Source organism: Moschus berezovskii, chromosome 13, assembly GCF_049115385.1.
Source record: "Moschus berezovskii isolate FMDL1 chromosome 13, NW_MosBer_1.0, whole genome shotgun sequence".
Taxonomy (NCBI): domain Eukaryota; kingdom Metazoa; phylum Chordata; class Mammalia; order Artiodactyla; family Moschidae; genus Moschus; species Moschus berezovskii.
This window is the reverse complement of record NC_142472.1, coordinates 85,175,166-85,195,909: the sequence shown is the minus strand read 5'-3', so window position 1 is coordinate 85,195,909 and position 20,744 is coordinate 85,175,166. Positions and strand designations below refer to the sequence as shown.

The 20,744-nt window shown below is 37.4% G+C and overlaps 1 protein-coding gene across 2 annotated transcripts in view; it reads left to right on the top strand.

Annotated features, from left to right (window-relative positions):
• Positions 1-20,744, top strand: part of DIAPH3 (diaphanous related formin 3) — a 582,052-nt gene that overhangs the window by 368,187 nt on the left and 193,121 nt on the right. The window lies entirely within an intron of this gene.

Genomic DNA, 20,744 nt, shown 5'->3' with positions numbered 1-20,744 from the left:
TGGAAAATTCTTCACATGATGGGACTTACTAGACCACCTTACCTGCCTCCTGAGAAATCTGTATGCAGGTTAAGAACAAACAGTTAGAAGGAGACATGGAACAACAGACTGCTTCCAAATTGGAAAAGGAGTACGCCAAGAATGTATATGGTCACCCTGCTTATTTAGCTTATATGCAGAGTACATCGTGAGAAACGCTGGGCTGGAGGAAGCACAAGCTGGAATCAAGATTGCCACGAGAAATATCAATAACCTCAGATATGGAGATGACACTACCCTTATGGCAGAAAGTGAAGAGGAACTAAAGAGCCTCTTGATGAAAGTGAAAGAGGAGAGTGAAAAGCTGCCTTAAAACCAAACATTCAGAAAACTAAGATCATGGCATCCGGTCTGATCACTTCTTGGCTAATAGAATGGGAAACAATGGAAACAGTGACAGACTTTATTTTCTTGGGCTCCAAAATCACTGCAGATGGTGACTGCAGTCATTAAATTAAAGGACACTTGCTGCTTGGAAGAAAAGCTATGCCAAACCTAGGCAGCCTGTTAAAAAGCAGTGACATTACTTTGCCAACACAGGTCTGTCTAGTCAAAGCTATGGTTTTTCCAGTAGTCCTGTACAGAGGTGAAAATTGGACCATAAAGAAAGTTCAGCACCGAAGAATTGACGGTTTTGATCTCTGGTGTTGGAGAAGACTTGAGATCCTTTGGACTGCAATTAGATCGAACCAGTCCATCCTAAAGGAAATGAGTCCTGAATATTCATTGGAAGGACTGATGCTGAAGTTCAGTCTCCAATTCTTTGACCACCTAGATGCGAAAAACTGACTCATTTGAAAAGACCCTGATCCTGGGAAAGATTGAAGGCAGGAGGAGAAGGGGGCAACAGAGGATGAGATGGTTGGATGGCATTACTGATATGCTGGACATGAGTTTAAGTAAGCTCCTGGAGTTGGTGATGGACAGGGAGGCCTGGTGTGCTGCCATCCATGGGGTCACAAAGAGTCAGACACGACTGAGTGACTGAACTCAACTGAACTATGTAGACCTTTTACGTTTACCATATTATATATTCATGTATAGCACTGATGTGATTACACTTAAAGAAGTCAGACTTTTTGGTTCATATAGCTCTTATCCTGGTCACATGCACATTGTCTATTGGGATGTTGATATACTGGGAAAAATCACTAGGCATCCTGCTTTATAAATAAGTTCAAATACCATATATGTCTGGACCCCTCAGTTTAGGGTTAGAGTTTTGAGGTCAGCAGAAATCTGTTCCTGCCTTTAAATGGGATTGTTGTTGGACACAGAAAAGTTGGAGGAGCGTTGTCGTTTGCCTGTATGTGTGTGCTTTGGGTTTCGATATATGTGCTGAACATTCCAATTATCATTTTCTAGTCCGTAAAGTTCAGTTTGTTTCTCCCTACATTTTTTTCCCACATATATACCTCTATCTGATTTATGTGTGATTACAATCAAAGGAAAAGAATTTCCTTCGGTTTCTTCACATTTTAACTGATTGCTGAATTCTCCCTGTGATAAGCCTCAGCTTTTGTTTGTTTGTTTTTAATAGTGATGTTTCGCTCTCCTCGTCACTACTAGGGAGGCTCTGGCTGGGAGTGCTCTGTCTTTCGAGTGCCTTGGGTGATGTGACTTTGGCAGGTTACTTAACTTACTGAGCCCCAGCTCCCTGTTAATAACAGTTTGCATTTGTTAGTGATTTTACAGTTTGAAGATAAGATGACATAATGTTCGTTTACCCTGAAATAAGTGAGTTCTCTACAGAGAATACAAGTAATTTTCAACTTTTCCGTTTCAGTATAGTAAGATCGATAGTTTAAGTACTTTATCTCTTTTATTTTATGCTTCCTTATACAATACTTTGAAATAAATACCTACCTATTTTCAATCAATTTTCTGTCTTTAAATTATGTCCACAATTTTGTAAAAGTTACGTTTCATCTAGTTAAAGATTTATCTTTTACGTTGTTTGCGGACTTTAAGTTGAATTTTGTTTCATGTGATTGAAAGAATACGGTGTAGTAAGCAAATATAAAATCAGTTTTAACTCATTTTGTCCTACTTCTTTTGTCGATTAAATACAACTTATTTTTCCAGTGAATACTAAGACTAGTGATTTGCTGAACAAAAATGAAATCATCCAATGAGAAGATATTTGTAGTGTAGAATTTTTGTAAATAGGACAGCTAGAACAAATGTCATTTTGCCAAGTCATTTAAATTACCCCAAATTGATTTTTGTCAACTCTTAAATATCATTTCTGATGATTACTATATAGACCAAGTAGATGACCAGCAGGAATCCAAGGGCACTAAGCATCTTCTATGTGTTCCTGAAATCTTGAAGATGGACTTACTGTAGTTTATCAGAGAGCAGAAAATCATGTAATGTTCCTGGGATTGATTGTCGAGCCAGCTTGTGTATTTCCAATATAAAGTGTCTTCTATCCTGATTTTGGTGGTGATACAATTGGAAAATTATACCCGGGGCAGATTCATGTCAATGTATGGCAAAACCAATACAACAATGTAAAGTAATTAGCCTCCAATTAAAACAAATAAATTAAAAAAATTTTTTTTAAATTACCGTAACTGGAACTATTGTTATTCCAAGATCATACTTAGAAGTATAAAGCCCCAGACCTAGAACAAAATAAATGACCAATAAATTCTATTGGATCTTCTTTTATTCTTATCCTTTCAGTTCAGTTCAGTTCAGTCGCTCAGTCTGTCCGACTCTCCGCGACCCCATGAATCACAGCACGCCAGGCCTCCCTGTCCATCACCAACTCCTGGATTACACTCAAACTCATGTCCACAGAGTCGGTGATGCCATCCAGCCATCTCATTCTCCGTCGTCCCCTTCTCCTCCCGCCCCCAACCTTTCCCAGCATCAGAGTCTTTTCCAGTGAGTCAACTCGTCGCATGAGGTGGCCAAAGTATTACAGTTTCAGCTTTAGCATTAGTCCCTCCAATGAACATCCAGGATTGATCTCCATTAGAATGGACTGGTTGGATCTCCTTGCAGTACAAGGGACTCTCAAGAGTCTTCTCCAACACCACAGTTCAAAAGCATCGATTCTTTGGCGATTAGCTTTCTTCACAGTCCAACTCTCACATCCATACATTCTTATCCTTTAGTATCTGTTTATTTAAAGAATTAGATCAGTTCCAGGTGCTGAATATTTGGGTTTGCAACTTGAAAATGCATTCTGTTAGGTTCTTCTAATCTTTTTTCTCGATTACACCTAGATTAATTGGTTTAACTTTTCTATTTATCTAAAGGATTTTTTCTTACTATTCATTGCTCAGTGGGCTAATAAATGCATTTGACTGACAGATTCTGTATGAATAAATTACTGGTGATTTGTATTAATGTATCTCTTACATTTTAAATATTTTGTTTACTGAAATAATCTCTCACAAAGTAAAGACTAGATAATTTTTTAAAATAATATAACCACATTTATTTAAGAATGTATTCTAATATCAAACAGAAAAGTCCAACAATGCAAAAGTGCAGTTGCTTTTGCACCAGCCTAATATTTTGTATTGGGGTATAGCCGATTAACAATGTTGTTGTAGTTTCAGGTAAAGAGCGCAGGATCTAAGCCATATGTATACATGAATCCGTTCTCCCCTCAGTTCCCCTCCCATCCAGGCTGGCAAGACTGAGTAGCGTTCCATGTGCCATGCAATAGGTCCATGTTGTTTATCCATTGTGAACATGGCAGTGTGTACATGACCTTCCCAGACCTCTTAACTCTCCCTTTCCCCTGACTACCATAAATTCGTTTTCTATGTCTGTATGTCTCTGTTTTGTAAGTTCATTTATATCTTTTCTGATTCCACATATAAGGGATGTCATATGATATTTCTCCTTCTCCTTCTGACTTACTTTGTGTCACTGTCTAGGTCCATCCATGTTTCTGCAAATGGCATTATTTCATTCTTTTTAAGGGCTGAGTAATATTCATTTTTATATATGTACTGCATCTTCTTTATCTTCAAAGACTAGATTATTTTAATACAGTAATAAGAATGGCAATTGATAATGGAGAAAAAAGAACTCAACAAAATAGCTAATACATCATAATAAGTATATTAACTCACATAATTGAAAAGATAGCACTTAACTAGCATACCACAAATGAAAGTGAATAAAATGGCATGTTCTTTCTACATTAAATATACTGGTCTTCCATGTTCTGAGAAAAGAGAGAAAAGGAAGGAAATAAAACACTTAAGGCTACTTTTTATGTTATGTTTAAACATTACCAGGTTTACATGAAAGTTGCTGTGTTTTGACTGGATGATTTCCCTTAAGAACTGATTAACAGTAGTTTAAAAAAAGGCTGTCCTGTCAACAGGCCTGTCTCTAAGCACTCTTCCTCATGGTTGCTGTCTTGTATCTATTCATGCCTTTAGTTAGCCTTATGATTAGGATATAAAAAGAATATATTTATAGTACATCGCTTCCAAATACAAGGGAAGAAAACATATTTAATGGAAAAATCAAGTTCTACTTTGGGAAAATCTTAATTATGAACATTTCATACTTTATTTATTAAATACGTTGTTGAATAGTTTGAAAATCCTTTATTTGAAAATTTTAGAAAGTGCTTGAAGGAATTGCAAACTCATAGCACGACTATGAAAGGCCAGTAACACTAAGTCCCTAATGAGATAGTTTGTAATTTGGTGTTTCATTTGAGACTGACTTTACAACAAGGAGCAACTTGAAGCTAAAACTGTTTAATCATAAGCACCTGTGCATCCTTTGGGACATTCTCAAAGGACAGTTTTCTGTTTCCATAAGTTTCACAGGTCGTGGAGAGTTCAACTAATAACACCTTGTCGTGAATGTTAAGATGATGGAATTTTGGTGCCAGGATATCATGCTTCCGAGTTCTCATTGATAGCATTTTTAAATTGGATTTGGTAATACCAGAGGACTGATTAATTTTTACTGTCATTCTAGATGCCTTTCTAAAGCATCTACCTTGTAATTATTGCAGATAGAGGTTTCTAAGAATAAACTTATTTTTCATGAAGTAGTTATAATCTGTTTAGTTAAAAAATAATTTTTATGGAAAGCTGATACATAGATCACATACCTTTTATAGCCTTAGAGGCTTTTTTGACTGGTATTAATTATATAATTTTTTTCTTTCATGTTCCATATAAGTAGGAGTACAGGAATACATTTTTAAGATAGTCGTGAAGAATTTCTAGGAAGTAGTCATGCCATATAGCTGAGCATTGCCTCCTCTTAAGGTTGAGTAAAGTCCTAACAAGTATTTAGTGGGTATGTGCTGGACTCTTCTGTGATTGTTTACTTTGAGAAAATTAGCCTGTGTCTTCATAGTCCTAATACCCATCTCACTGAAAAGCATGCAGATTTAAATTCACTTTGTCTTATCTCATCTTAGGGACTTGAGACAAAATTGACCACTTAGGCAGGAAGACAAGATTTTTGAGTCTAGTAAAAACTATACTAAGAAATCCCTGGCTTACATGGCTTAAATATCCATTAAAAGAGTGAAAAGGTTGGCTTGAAGCTCAACATTCAGAAAACAAAGATCATGGCATCTGGTCCCATCACTTCATGGGAAATAGATGGGTAAACAGTGGAAACAGTGTCAGACTTTATTTTTTTGGGCTCCAAAATCACTGCAGATGCTGATTGCAGCCATGAAATTAAAAGTCGCTTACTCCTTGGAAGGAAAGTTATGATCAACCTAGATAGCATATTAAAAAGCAGAGACATTACTTTGCCAACAAAGGTCTGTCTAATCAAGGCTATGGTTTTTCCCGTGGTCATGTATGGATGTGAGAGTTGGACTGTGAAGAAGGCTGATCACCGAAGAATTGATGCTTTTGAACTGTGGTGCTGGAGAAGACTCTTGAGAGTCCCTTGGACTGCAAGGAGATCCAACCAGTCCATTCTAAAGGAGATCAATCCTGGGTGTTCATTGGAGGGACTGATGCTAAAGCTGAAACTGCAATACTTTGGCCACCTCATGCGAAGAGTTGACTCACTGGAAAAGACTCTGATGCTGAGGGATTGGGGGCGGGAGGAGATGGGGACGACTGAGAATGAGATGGCTGGATGGCATCGCCGACTCGATGGACATGAGTTTGAGTGAACTCTGGGAGTTGGTGATGGACAGGAAGGCCTGGCGTGCTGTGATTCATGGTGTCGCAAAGAGTCGGACACGACTGAGTGACTGAACTAAACTGAACTGAATTCATATATATAAGATTTAAATCTTTAGTGGTAAATAGCTAGACTTGAGGTCAGGAATATATCTAACTTCCATGTTTAATTCATCCCTTTATCTTCCCTGCCAAGTAATCCAACTGTGTTGTATGCATGCTTTAATAGTACTTCCTAGGACTCCATGTCCAATCATATTCCAACATCTCTGAATGGAAGGAATTTATAAATCTCATAATATCTGTGAAAACTGGCATTAGCCCATTTTCTTGATAGAAACATATAAACGATGTAAGCTGGAAAGTGGCTCTTCCTTGATTTGTTGCTGGATAAATAATTGTGTATTTGAGGTATTTGGTTAATGATATGGTAATAATGAAAACAATTTTATAAGTTTGTATATATAATATATATAATTTGTTATATAAGTTTGTATATAATATACAAACTTATTACTAGTTATATTACTAATAATAGTATGAATATGCACTAATAGTTATATAAGGGTTACTGTGTGTCAGGCACTTCTGTGAGCCATTTTCATGTATTGATTTATGTAATTCTTACAATATTCCCATAAAGTATTATTTTGCCTATTTTACTGAAGAGGAAACTGAGATACAAGTCACACAACTGTTTAGTGCCAGGTGGAGTTTCAAACAAAGACAGTATGACTTAAGATTTCTTCCTTCTAACCAGTATGCTCTCTATAGTATACAGTAATAAGCTCAGATTTTTAAAAATAATTTCTGAAAACAGTGAAATGTCATACATTGTTTCCATTTAGTAAACTTTTCTGAGTGCCTGCCTAGGACTCATTTTATATGGTATGCAGTGTTAAGTTGTTTACCTTTAGATTCTAAAACATAATGTATAAGGTACCCAGGGGAGTGTATAAGAACTGCCACATTATATTAAAGTATTTAAAAAGTAAAGATCTATGTGTTGGTCAGCCTTCTGTGAGAACTCACTTTTAAGCACTTTGCTTTTCGCAGTATGGGAATAGGGATTCTTAAAGATTCATCTCACCACACTTCAACGAAGTATTCTAAACCATGGCTGTATCGTGTGAAAGTAAGGAAAATCTCTAAGAGTAAAAAGAATTGAGGAGAAAAGAGTGGTGCTGAAACTTATACGTTGAGCATAGATACACAAAGGGGAAAGCCAAGATTAAGACCAGGGCTAAATGCAGGGTAAGTACACCAAATAAGAAATATACACAAAGACCAGGACAAAAGGAAATTAAACTTATACAGGTTACAAATGATACCTGATTATTTATAGAAGCAAATTAAAAGTCTGTGCAAGAGGCAGTTATAATTTAGATCCTCAAGATTCTCACAAATTAAAAGTTAAATCAAATAAGAGCAGTTAATCACAATCAACAAACACACAAAGAAACAAGGGGTTGTTTGGTGAAATGATCTTGTTCGAACCCTGAGACTCTACATATTGAATTACAATTTGTGAAATGTTTAAGGAAATAACAGATGAAATTAAAGAGAGAAACTGAATATTACCAAAGATGACCAAGTAGGTTTGAAAAAGAACCAAATAGAATTTAAGAAAATGGAAGTATGATGGTTGAAATTAAACATGCATTAAACAGCAGACACACATTTCATGTACTGTCAAGTTTATGCTCAAAATCCTTCAACCTAGGCTTCAACAGTACATTAACCAAGAAGTTACACATGTACAAGCTGGATTTAAAAAAGGCAGAGGAACCAAAGATCAAATTGCAAACATCGGGTGGATCATAGAAAAAGCAAGAGTTCCAGAAAAACATCTGCTTCACTGACTACGCTAAAGCCTTTGCCTGTGTGGATCACCACAAACTGGAAAATTCTTAAAGAGATGGGAATACCAGACCACCTTACCTGCCTCCTGTGACATCTGTATGCAGAGTTCTCAAGAAACGTCAGTTAGAAGCAGACATGGTGTTCCAAACTGGGAAAGGAGTATGTCAAGGCTGTATGTTGTCACCCTGCTTATTTAACTTATATGCAGGGGCTTCCCTGGTGGCTCAGAGGTTAACGCGTCTGCCTCCAATGCGGGAGACCCGGGTTCAATCCCTGGGTCGGGAAGATCCCCTGGAGAAGGAAATGGTAACCCACTCCAGTATTCTTGCCTGGAGAATCCCATGGATGGAGAAGCCTGGTAGGCTACAGTCCATGGGGTCGCAAAGAGTCGGACACGACTGAGCGACTGAACAGAAAAGAACAGAGTACATCATGAGAAATGCTGGGCTGGATGAAGCAGAGGCTGGAATCAAGATTGCCGGGGAAAATATCAATAACCTCAGATATGCAGATGACACCACCCTTATGGCAGAAAGCAAAGAGGAACTGAAGAGCCTCTTGATGAAGGTGAAATAGGAGAATGAAAAACCTGGCTTAAAACTCAACATTCACAAAACTAAGATCATAGCATCCGGTCCCATCACTTCATGGCAAATAGATGGGGAAGCAATGAAAACTGTGGCAAACGTTCTTTTCTTGGGCTCCAAAATCACTGTGGACGATAACTACAGTCATTTTCCACCTGAATATTCATTGGAAGTTAACCTGAATATTCATTAGCAATCAACCCTGAAAATTCATTGGAAGAACTGATGCTGAAGCTGAAGCTCCAATAGTTTGGCCACCTGATACCAAGAGCTGACTCACTGGAAAAGACCCTGGTGCTGGGACAGATTGAGGGCAAGAGGAGAAGGAGTCGACAGAGGATTAGATGATTGGATGGCATCACCAACTTGATGGACATGAGTTTCAGCAATGTCCAAGAAATAGTGAAAGTCAGAGAAGCCTGCTGGCTGCAGTCCACGGGGTCGCAGAGTCCGACACGACTGAGTGACTGAACTACAGCACCAAAACAGTAGACTATATTCTGCTGAAGAAAGAAATGCTGAATTAGACACTGCTGCTGCTGCTAAGTCACTTCAGTCGTGTCCGACTCTGTGTGACCCCATAGACGGAAGCCCACCAGGCTCCCCCGTCCCCGGGATTCTCCAGGCAAGAACACTGGAGTGGGTTGCCATTTCCTTCTCCAGAATTAGACACTAGCTCTAAGGAAATTGTCCAGAATGCAATCCAGGGAGAGTCTAAGATTAGAAGTGTATAAGACAGTTAAACATGGAAGACAGTGTATAGAAGGCCTTCATCCTGTACAATGAAACATTTCAAGTAGATAGATTCAAAGGAATGAATGAAAGACAGCATTCAAAATAATGGCTGAGTTTTACAGATCAAATATCTGCAGAATAGGAAGCGCAAACTATACCAAGCCAGATGAATAAAATGAAATTCACGTGAAGAAAATATTGTAGCGAAACTTTAGAACAGTAAAAGACAAGATCTTAAATGCAAACAGAAAAGACATGATCGCTGTGCCTCAACAATTAAACGCAAATAACTCACCGACTCTGTGGACATGAGTCTGAGTGAACTCCGGGACTTGTTGGTGGACAGGGAGGCCTGGCGTGCTGTGATTCATGGGGTCGCGGAGAGTCGGACACGACTGAGCGACTGAACTGAACTGAACTTTCTGTTAGCAAAAATAGGAACAAATAGACACTGAGGTATTTTCAAGTGTTGAGGAAAAAAAGTTCTTTTAAAATGGGATATTCAGCATAAGTTCTTTATAGAACAAGGACAAAATTAAATTACAGATTAACTAATAATAAAGGTGTTTCCTGTGAATATCCCTTTGTTAAAAGACTTTCTAGAGCAGAGTTTGGCAGACTTTTTGATCATCAGATAGTAAATTTATGCAGGTCATAGAGTCTCTGTTGCAACTACTCAGCTCTGCTATAGCTTGCAAAAACAGCCATGGGCAGTAGATAAATGAATGCATATGGCTATGTTCCAATAAGACTGTATTCATAAAAATATCTAACTGATCCAAGAATTGTAGTTTGCTCACCCCTGCTCTGAAGGATACATTTCAAGAAGCAGAGTTTACTTTTTAAGGTAAAAATTGAGAGACAAGAGGGCATACCTACCATGAAACTAAATGTATATCAATAAAGTATGCAATAAAACAGTGTATAGTTCCTTTTGCAGAGAATGGTATAGCTTAGCTACCAGACAAATTTTTAAGTAAATTGAAAGAGATGTTGTTTGGAGTTCAGCTATTTATATTCTCTGTATTGTTCAAAGAGGAAGAAGGGAGGTCAAAATATCAATTAACTTGAAACTTTGTTAATTTGTGTTATAAAATTACAAGTATAACCGGTAAAATATAGTGTAAGTTCCAAACTGGAAGAGGAGAAATGGATTAAGAAAGATATATGAAGTAAAACACATAAAATTGTCTAAAAGGAGCATAGATAAAGCAGGACAAATAGAAGAAATAGTGTAAGATATGAAAAACATAAAATAGACTTAAGGGATACTACCTCATGACGATAAAAAGCTTAATTCACCAGAATGGTACAGTTCAGAAACTTGCCTGTGCATTATAACACAGTACCAAGGAAGACTGTAAAGTATGATAAACTGTAGGGATAAGTTGACAGACATAGCATTATGTTGGACAACAACAAAGTTCTCTAACTTACAGATGCTGCTGCTGCTAAGTTGCTTCAGTTGTGCGTGACTCTGTGCACCCCCATAGACTTACAGATGAGTCAAGAATAACCATATTACTAAATACATGGGAGCTTCAAACAATTCAATTATACATGCATATGGATCCCCACCTAGCAATTAAAGAACACATATTCTTCTCAGTCACAGGTGGAAGTTTATCATATACTAGAGATCTGAAATGTGTGCGTGCTGAGTCATTTTAGTTGGGTCTGACTGTCTCTCATCCTTTGGACTGCAGCCAACCAGCCTCCTCTGTCCATGGGTTTCTCCAGCAAGAATACTGGAGTGGGTTGCCATTTCCTTCTCCAAGAGATTTGAAATAAATTTTAATAAATTTCTAAATTTTAGCTTTATTCATTGACCTCAATAATATGAAATGTGAAATTTAAAAGGGTGATGTTTTAAAGTCACTTAGAAAAAGAATTAAAAACATTCTAAGTAGCTCATGTTTCATGGGAGAAATCATAGAAAAACTTAGACCAGAGCAGTATTTAAAATAAATCAGAATTTGTGGGGCACAGAAATAGTGATATAAAGAAATTTATATCCTAGTCTTTGTATTAAATGGAGAGAGTAACATGGAAACTTACATTACCATATGTAAAATAGATAGCCAACCGGAATGTGCTGTATGTCTCAGGAAACTCAAACAGGGCCTCTGTATCGACCTAGAGGGGTGGGATAGGGAGGAAGATGGGAAGGAGCTTCAGAAGGGTTATATGTACACCTATATGGCTGTTCAATGTTGAGGTTTGACAGAAAACAACAAAATTCTGTAAAGCAATTATCCTTCAATTAAAAAATAAGTAAATTGAAAAAATAAAATATCAGAAAGGCAAAGTTAATAAACTAAGCATCTGACTTCAGAAATCTATAAACAATTATATAGTGCAGAAAAAAGCAGAAGGAAATGAAGGGAGAAAAATGACTTCAGAGAATTTTTAAAAACCAAAATGTTGTTATTTTGGAAAGACAAGTTAAACTTCTGAAGAGACTGATTAAAGAAAAAAAGAGTATTGAGAATATAAGAAGGAATATAACTCTAGATATAAAAGACACTAAAAAGAGAAAGCATAGTATAAAAAATTCGCAGGCCAAAATTGGAAACATTGATGAGATAGGTATGTTCCTAAGGAAAAGATTTTGTATTGAAACTGACTTTAAAGGAAATAGAAAGCTTGGATAGGTCTATCAGTTCAGTTCAGTCGCTCAGTCGTGTCTGACTCTTTGTGACCCCATGAATCGCAGCACACCAGGCCTCCCTGTCCGTCACCAACTCCTGGAGTCCACCCAAACCCATGTCTGTCGAGTTGGTGATGCCATTCAACCCTCTCATCCTCTGTCGTCCCTTCTCCTCCTGCCCTTGATCTTTCCCAGCATCAGGGTCTTTTCAAATGAGTCAGCTCTTCGCATCAGGTGGCCAAATTATTGGAGTTTCAACTTCAACATCAGTCCTTCCAATGAACACCCAGGACTGATCTCCTTTAGGATGGACTGGTTGGATTTCCTTGCAGTCCAAGGGACTTTCAAGAGTCTTCTCCAAAATAATTTTAATTTAATGACTTTTCAAATCTGCCAAAAAATTAAATAATTGGCCTAGAAAATTTTATAGATAAGGTTTTTCAACTTTTAAATGATTATTCTAAACTAATAAGAGTGTAAAAAAAAAATTATGACCAAATGTTCAAAAGGATACATTCTCCATGTCCAAGTTGAGTTTATCTCAGAAATGGAAGTGTGCATTGTGTTAGACTATTCACATCACTACATTAATAGTTGCAATACATCGGGAAAACAAAATCCAACCCTTTTTCACTTTTTAAAAAAAAGAAAATAAACTAGTTGAAACCTCTATTCCTCAATGTGAAATGAAGGACCCTCTTCAAGTAATAATGGAAATTTAACTCTCAGCTAGTACAGTATAATACTCAAGAATGAAAAATATAAAAACTGGAAAAGAAGAAGCTAATTACTTCTTATGTTATCTATGAATAATTCAAAAAGGAACCTACAGGAAAATTGTTAAAAATAAGAGACTATCAGTGAAATATATGGAATGAACTACATTTTATACATTAGTTACAAAATATTAGAAATCATTTTTTTAGAAAGACATCACTTATAATGGAATAATAGATGGCGACACAGAGAAGACACAGATAACAAAAGATGCCCAAGACCTGAATAGTGTAAATTCTAAGATTTTTTCAGTAGACTTTAAAAAGACAGTAGCTCAGTTGGTGAAGAATCTGCCTGCAATGCAGGAGACCGCGGTTTGATTCATGTACCGGGAAGATCCGTTGGGGAAGGGATAGGCTACCTACTCCAGTATTCTTGGGCTTCCCTTGTAGCTCAGCTGGTAAAGAATCCACCTGCAGTGCCAGAGATCTGGGTTTTATTCCTGGTTGGGAAGCTCCCGTGGAGAAGGGAAAAGCTACCCACTCCAGTATTCTGGCCTGGAGAATTCCATAGACTGTATAGTCCATGGGGTCACAAAGAATCAGACAAGACTGAGTGACTTCACCTTTACTTTCTTAAAAGACAAAACTTAATGGAGAGCCATATCATGTTCGTAAGTGGAGAGATTAAATACTAATATAAAGTTATCAATTCTATATTAACTACAGAATCGGTAGCTCTGTTCAAAATTGTAATAGGCATTTTCAACAACTTTAATAAGTCTGTTTTGAACTGTAGATGACAAAGCAAAGGCCTGAGAATAGTTAAGTCATTTCTAAAGAAGAAGAAGAAAAAAAATTATTTTTTTGTATCTTCTCTTCGTTATCATTTACTATTCCATTATAAATGATGTCTTCCTAAAAAATTACAATTTCTACTATTTTGTAACTAGTGTATAAAATGTAGTTCATTCTATATATTTCATTGATAAAGTCTCTTATTTTTAATAATTTTCCTGTAGGTTCCTTTTTTAATTATTCATAGATAACATAAGAAGTAATTAGCTTCTTCTTTTCCAGTTTTTATATTTTTCATTCTTGAGTATTGTACTGTATTAGCTAAGAGTTAAATTTCCATTATTAGGTGAAGAGGGATCACCTTAATATACTTTAATAATTAACACAGAATGGGTGGCACTACTGGTAAGGGACCCGCCTGCCTTTGTAGGAGATGAAAGAGACGTGGGTTTGATTCTGTGTCAGCAAAATCCCGTGGGGCGGGTGTGGAAACCCACTCCAGTGTTTGTGCCCGGAGAACCCCATATTCAGGGGAGCCTGGGAGGCTACAGTCCTCAGGGTCGCAGAGTTGGACATGCTGAAGCAACTTCACACGCACACACGCATGGTATTGGTACAGACATGGATACAGTGATCAAATGGACTGACACAGCTCCAAAACATCACCACTTAAAATCCAGGTGAGTGGCTTTGTAAGTCAGTAATGGAAAGGATAGGCTATTTGTGAAATCATTATGGGTCAACTCATTTTTCATGTGAAAAAATTAAATTGGAATCATACCTCATTTTACTCACAAATGTATTCACAAATGTTGATCCCAGTTAAATAACATAGGTGCTGAAATATGAACAACATCATTTAAGACTTTGAGGAGAAAACATGGAAGAATATTGTTGTCTTTCATGTACGGAACGATTTCTTAAATAATGTACTAAAGGAATGAACAATGAAGGAAAAGAGGTTTTTAGCTACTGTGTAAATTTGAGAACTTCTGTTTACAAAAAGGCAACATGAATAATGTACAATGATACGTAAAAGCCAGGATATTACATGCTGGATACTTATGCTTTAAAAATCATAATGTTAACAAAAAACAGTATCCAGAACCTTGGAAGAGCTGCAAATCATTAAGAAAATGATAATGTAATGAAACAGTGGATAAGAGATATGAAGAGGCATTTCCTTAGACTAGGAAATGGGAATGTTTTGTAAACTGGTGAGAAAATGCCTGAATTAGTAACCATAGATATACAGGTTAAAAACGTGATGTAATACTCCTATATACCTGCTGTATGGATAAGAGACTGATCACAGTGTTAGTGAGTATGTTAGCTATGATTATATATTGATGGTGGGAGTGTCCATTGGCTCAGTCACTTTGAAAGCATTCTGACTTCATTTAGTAGAAAGACTGAAGATGAACCTCTTCTTTTGTTCATCAGTTGTGCTCCTATCCTAGAAAGCAGTGAATTTCAAACTGTTTTGTCCTCACCCACAATGGAACCTAAAACTCTTATATTTATGTGTTTTTAGAACAAACAATACTTAACCTCAGTCCTTATGTTCTAAAATGTTATGTTCTATAATGAAGGAGTGTGCTCTTACACTTAAAGAGTATCTGTCAGCAGTTTCTAAACAAATCTAAGAACCAATGAGACCTGCCATTTACCGAAAAAAAAAAGAAAGCTCTTACATATATACACAGGGAAATGTACAAGACGTTTGTAACTGCATGATTCAACATAGCTCAAGAATTGGAAACAACCCAAATCCCACTGATAGGAGAGTAAACAATAATACCCAATTTAATTTTATAAACAGTGACAAGGAAGCACAATTTATATGTAAACATATGGATGAATCTTAGAAATATAATGTTGAGTGAAGAAAACAAATCACACTAGTTTACAATAAAGGATAAGGCAAATATCAAAAAAACAAAAAAGAATGATTATAGTAGGCACATCTTAAAGAGGATTACAGTGCCAGACTTCTAAATTTTACGTTCCTACACATATACACATCCATTTAATTTTACTGGCTTTGGGTTATTTTGGTTTCTCTGAGGGAAAATATGTTGTATAATGCTGTAATGTATATTTAAACTAGTTGTGACAAAGTTCTTGTTATTGCATTTAGTTATGTAGAAAGCATAAACTATAGGAAAACAATTGTGAACTGGTGTATTTTATTTTCTTCCAGAATACACACACATGCACCTATACATGTGCGTACATGCATAGGTGCATGTGTAGTCTCTTCAGTTGTGTCCAGCTCTTTGCGACCCCATGGGTTGTAATCTGCCAGGCTCCTTTGTCCATGGGATTCTCCAGGCGAGAATACTAGAGTGGGTTGCCATGCCCTCCTCCAGGGGATCTATTTGTTAACATACATGTATATATACATACATTCATTAGTATACCAGTATATTTTTATTACTGTGTTTTTATAGATACTTTTAAATCTTTTGTTATTATTAAAATCACATGAGCCTTAGGAACGGAGGTGGATTATTGGTTATGCCTTTGACATGAGTAGTCCAGATATGTCTGAAGCTTGAAAGCCCTCTGTTGTCATTGCTCTAGACTGGTAACCCCACAGATCTTTCAGACAAAACCACGCACCAGGTTGTGTCTGCAAGTTCTGCAAGCAAGCAGGGTTTCTTTTGGTATTATGTAGATGAAAGCTGGGGGCAGTGCTCTTTATTTGCCAACTGGCTATATAGTAAACCAGGTAAAGCATAGGATGATTTAAAAAAATTGATAGCTAACTATCTTTATGTATGTGCATGTGTGTGCTCAGTCCCTCAGTCATGTCCAACTCTGCAACCCCATTGACTGTAGCCTGCCAGGCTCCTCTGTCCATGGGATTTTTCAGTTAAGAACATTGGAGTGGGTTGACATTTCCTACTCCAGGGATCTTCCCGACCCAAGAATCAAACCCACCTTTCTTGTGTCTGCTGCTTTTGCAGGCGGATTCTTTACCTCTCTACCACCTCAGAAGTTCTTACCTTCATATATGACTCACCCTCAACTTCCTTTCTTGCTTCATATTTTGGAATATTTTGGAATAGTAGGCAGTTATATCTAGAATAATGTGGTTTTTAGAACCAACTTTTCTGTTTTAGGCTACTTTTACTTCTCAAAATTTGGCATAAAAAACCCCCCAAATTACCACTTGAACTGAGATAATATTTTCAGACTGAATACCTATTTCTGTTCTGTCTGTTGGTATTTTTCCAGCTAAAATTCTTCTAAAGTCAGAATAAGATCTTTTTAAATGAGATAGTATTTTAAATGGAAATCGATAGTGCATTTTCCATAGAACAACATATCCTTAAGAACTCCTTCAGACCTTATTTCTCAAGATAAACATTATTTATATAGATCCTGAGAAGTAATTTTGACTTTTTATTACCCAAAGGAGTACTGAAAAGGCATGATAATTTTATCTAATAATAGGTTACTTATTTGACGTTCTCATTGAAATGCATCCAGTCATTAAAGTAGAAAATTCACATCTGGAAATTGTGTACTTTAATAAGTTTCCAAAAAAAAGAAGCAAGTTTGATCCCCATGTACTTGCCTGTCCTTTTCTCTACCACTGTTCAGTTATCCGTTCCCTTCTTCCGTATACCTACATGGTGCACGTGGACGCACACACAGACATACACATTTGCCCTTAAGAGCACACTTTTCTACTTTGGGGTTGCCTTCTCTATTCCTAGCCTGCATTGATTTTTATGGCAGCTGTAGTCCTATACCTGGTGCTTAATGTATGCTGCATCAATATGAAGTTTCATAGCAGAGAAAACATAAACTGTAAGTAGCTTACAGCTGTTGCTTCTGCCTCTTAGTCCTTTCATTGTAGTGAACAGGAACAGAATTATTCTGAGCCAGAATAGAGGATGCAGATTCCATTTCGAGGAAACAAGGAATTGCATATTAAAATACTTATTTTTTGGAGCTGGAATTTCATACCTTACCAATAGTATTTAATGTTAATATATGTCATGAACTGTGAAGTTTCTGAGAATTTACCAAAGTTTCATGATTTCCATAATTTCATGAATGTTGGAAACAAAGAATAGTTTATTATAGCAAAAATAGTGGCCAAAGTAAACAGCTTTGTGGATTTTTGAGCTCAGAATTCCCACAAGGCAATGTGAAAAGGACTGGAATTAATACCTGCACTCTCAGTGCTTTGTATTACCGGAGGGAAATCCTGAATTTAGAAAACCCAATCTTCTTTCAGAATTAAGACTATTTGACCATTGCCCCAGTTTATCATTCTGGACAGGAAACAATTCCATTTGCTTAAGAGGGAAACACTGCCTCTGTTTTCTAAGACTGTTCATATCTTTGAAAAGGTAGTTTGGAACAAAAATGCTTCATTAGGTTTTCGTCTTACTTAGTTTTTCTCTCTTACTTGAAAATCTTTTGTTGTTTCCCAGTTCCCTTGAAGGAAACTGTAACTCATCAGCTTGTTCTCGAATATCCTAAACGATCGCGTCCCTGCATGCCTCCTGACCTCACTGAACACCACCCTATTCGCCTCTCCTCTCGCCAGCCCACCAAAAGCCTTTACGTTTGGCTCTCCCTACATCATTACCTAGGTAGCTCCTTGACTCTGAGCTTGAATTAAGTCCAAGTGGGGAACCTTATCTGACCAACTAAGATGAAATAACTCTCCAGGAATTCTATCATGTCCCTCCTTTTTTTGTAGCACTATACTTGTTACAGATTTTAATTGTTTATAATCTGTCTTTGCCTCCCAACCCAACCTATCACATAGAATGTAAACCTGTTTTAGGTCTATTAATATGTATCCCTCCCAAAGAAAGGCAATGCCAAAGAATGCTGAAACTACCTTGCACTCATCTCACACGCTAGTAAAGTCATGCTCAAAATTCTCCAAGCCAGGCTTCAGCAATATGTGAACCATGAACTTCCAGATGTTCAAGCAGGTTTTAGAAAAGGCAGAGGCACCAGAGATAAAATTGCCAATATCCGCTGGATCATGGAGAAAGCGAGAGTTCCAAAAAAAACATCTATTTCTGCTTCATTGACTATGCCAAAGCCTTTGACTGTGTGGGTCACAATAAACTGTGGAAAATTCTGAAAGAGATGGGAATACCAGACCACCTGACCTGTCTGTTGAGAAACCTGTATGCAGGTCAGGAAGCTACAGTTAGAACTGGACATAGAACAACAGACCGGTTCCAAATAGGAAAAGGAGTACGTCAACGTTGTATATTGTCACCCTGCTTATTTAACTTCTATGTAGAGTACATCATGAGGAACGCTGGGCTGGAGGAAGCACAAGCTGGAATCAAGATTGCCAGGAGAAATATCAATAACCTCAGATATGCAGATGACACCACCCTTATGGCAGAAAGTGAAGAGGAACTCAAAAGCCTCTTGATGAAAGTGAAAGAGGAGAGTGAAAAGGTTGGCTTGAAGCTCAACATTCAGAAAACAAAGATCATGGCATCTGGTCCCATCACTTCATGGGAAATAGATGGGGAAACAGTGGAAGCAGTGTCAGACTTTATTTTTTTGGGCTCCAAGATCACTGCAGATGCTGATTGCAGCCATGAAATTAAAAGACGCTTACTCCTTGGAAGGAAAGTTATGACCAACCTAGATAGTATATTAAAAAGCAGAGACATTACTTTGCCAACCAAGGTCCGTCTAGTCAAGGCTATGGTTTTTCCCGTGGTCATGTATGGATGTGAGAGTTGGACTGTGAAGAAAGCTGATCGCCGAAAAATTGATGCTTTTGAACTGTGGTGCTGGAGAAGACTCTTGAGAGTCCCTTGTACTGCAAGGAGATCCAACCAGTCCATTCCAGAGGAGATCAATCCTGGGTGTTCATTGGAAGGACTGATGCTAAAGCTGAAACTGCAATACTTTGGCCACCTCATGCGACGAGTTGACTCACTGGAAAAGACTCTGATGCTGGGCGGGATTAGGGGCGCAAGGAGAAGGGGACGACAGAGAATGAGATGGATGGATGGCATCACTAACTCGATGGACATGAGTTTGAGTGAACTCCGAAGTTGGTGATGGACAGGGAGGTCTGGCGTGCTATGATTCATAGGGTCGTGAAGAGTCGGACACGACTGAGCGACTGAACTGAACTGAACTGAATATGTATCCCAAGTCTTTTAACACAGTACCACTTACTGTTCGGGTTTCTCAGGAAACACAGTGGTCAAGAATCTGTATGCAGTGCTGCAGATGCAGGAGACTCAGATTCGATCCCTGGGTCAGGAAGATCCCCTGGAGGATGGCTGGGCAACCCACTCCAATATTCTTGCCAGAAGAATCCCATGGACAGAGGAGCCTGGGGTCTACTGTCCAGGGGGTCGGAAAGAGGTGGACACAACTGAGAGACTGAGCATGCTTGCGTGTGTGCATTTACAACTCAGTCTCTCAGTAAATGTTCTTTGCATGGATGCGTTAATACTCCCTCTGTTCTATTCTTTCTGTTTCTCCGTTTTTCCCTTGCAATTTTCCTTTTAATTGTTTTGATCAATAATACCGCACTTTATTATTTGATTTCTAGTGAAGGACTTGCCTTATCTCTTGGGTTTAAAAAAAAAAAAGTATTAATATCAAGAAGATTAAAGCCTCACCAAAAACAACATGGCACATACTTGTTAAAGTTTAATTATACACTTTTCTACTTAATTCTATTAATGATAAGCTAGCAATTAGGTAACCTCTTTGGCTTCATCGGCACTGAGAATAGTCTCCACAGGAGATTGTAATGTGATGACATGCTGTTTGTTGGCACTTTGAAAAATCCCATGTTTACCTGCTGATTCCTACAAATGCCACAGGAATGGCATTTCTTGATTTGCATAAAGCTTATAAAAGTACAAAAATAACTAATCATATATCTATTGAGATCTTATGTTTCACTTGTCATTATTGGTTTTGATGAACAGTCAGAGGCCCTGACTTTGAAATGCCATGTATTTCTTAAGTCATCCTTCTGATACTTGTATCTGTATGAAAGAAATTGTTAAACATAGTTTGTCACATAAGGTAACCATTACAATATTTCTGCTCTTTATCATTTTTTCATCAGTTATTTTCCTTGTACTCAGTGGTTTACTTACTAAAGGAGATATGGGAGAGAAAAACATTTGCTAGGCACTCTTTTGGAAGTACACACAGGAAAACAGTTTTGATTTGTAAA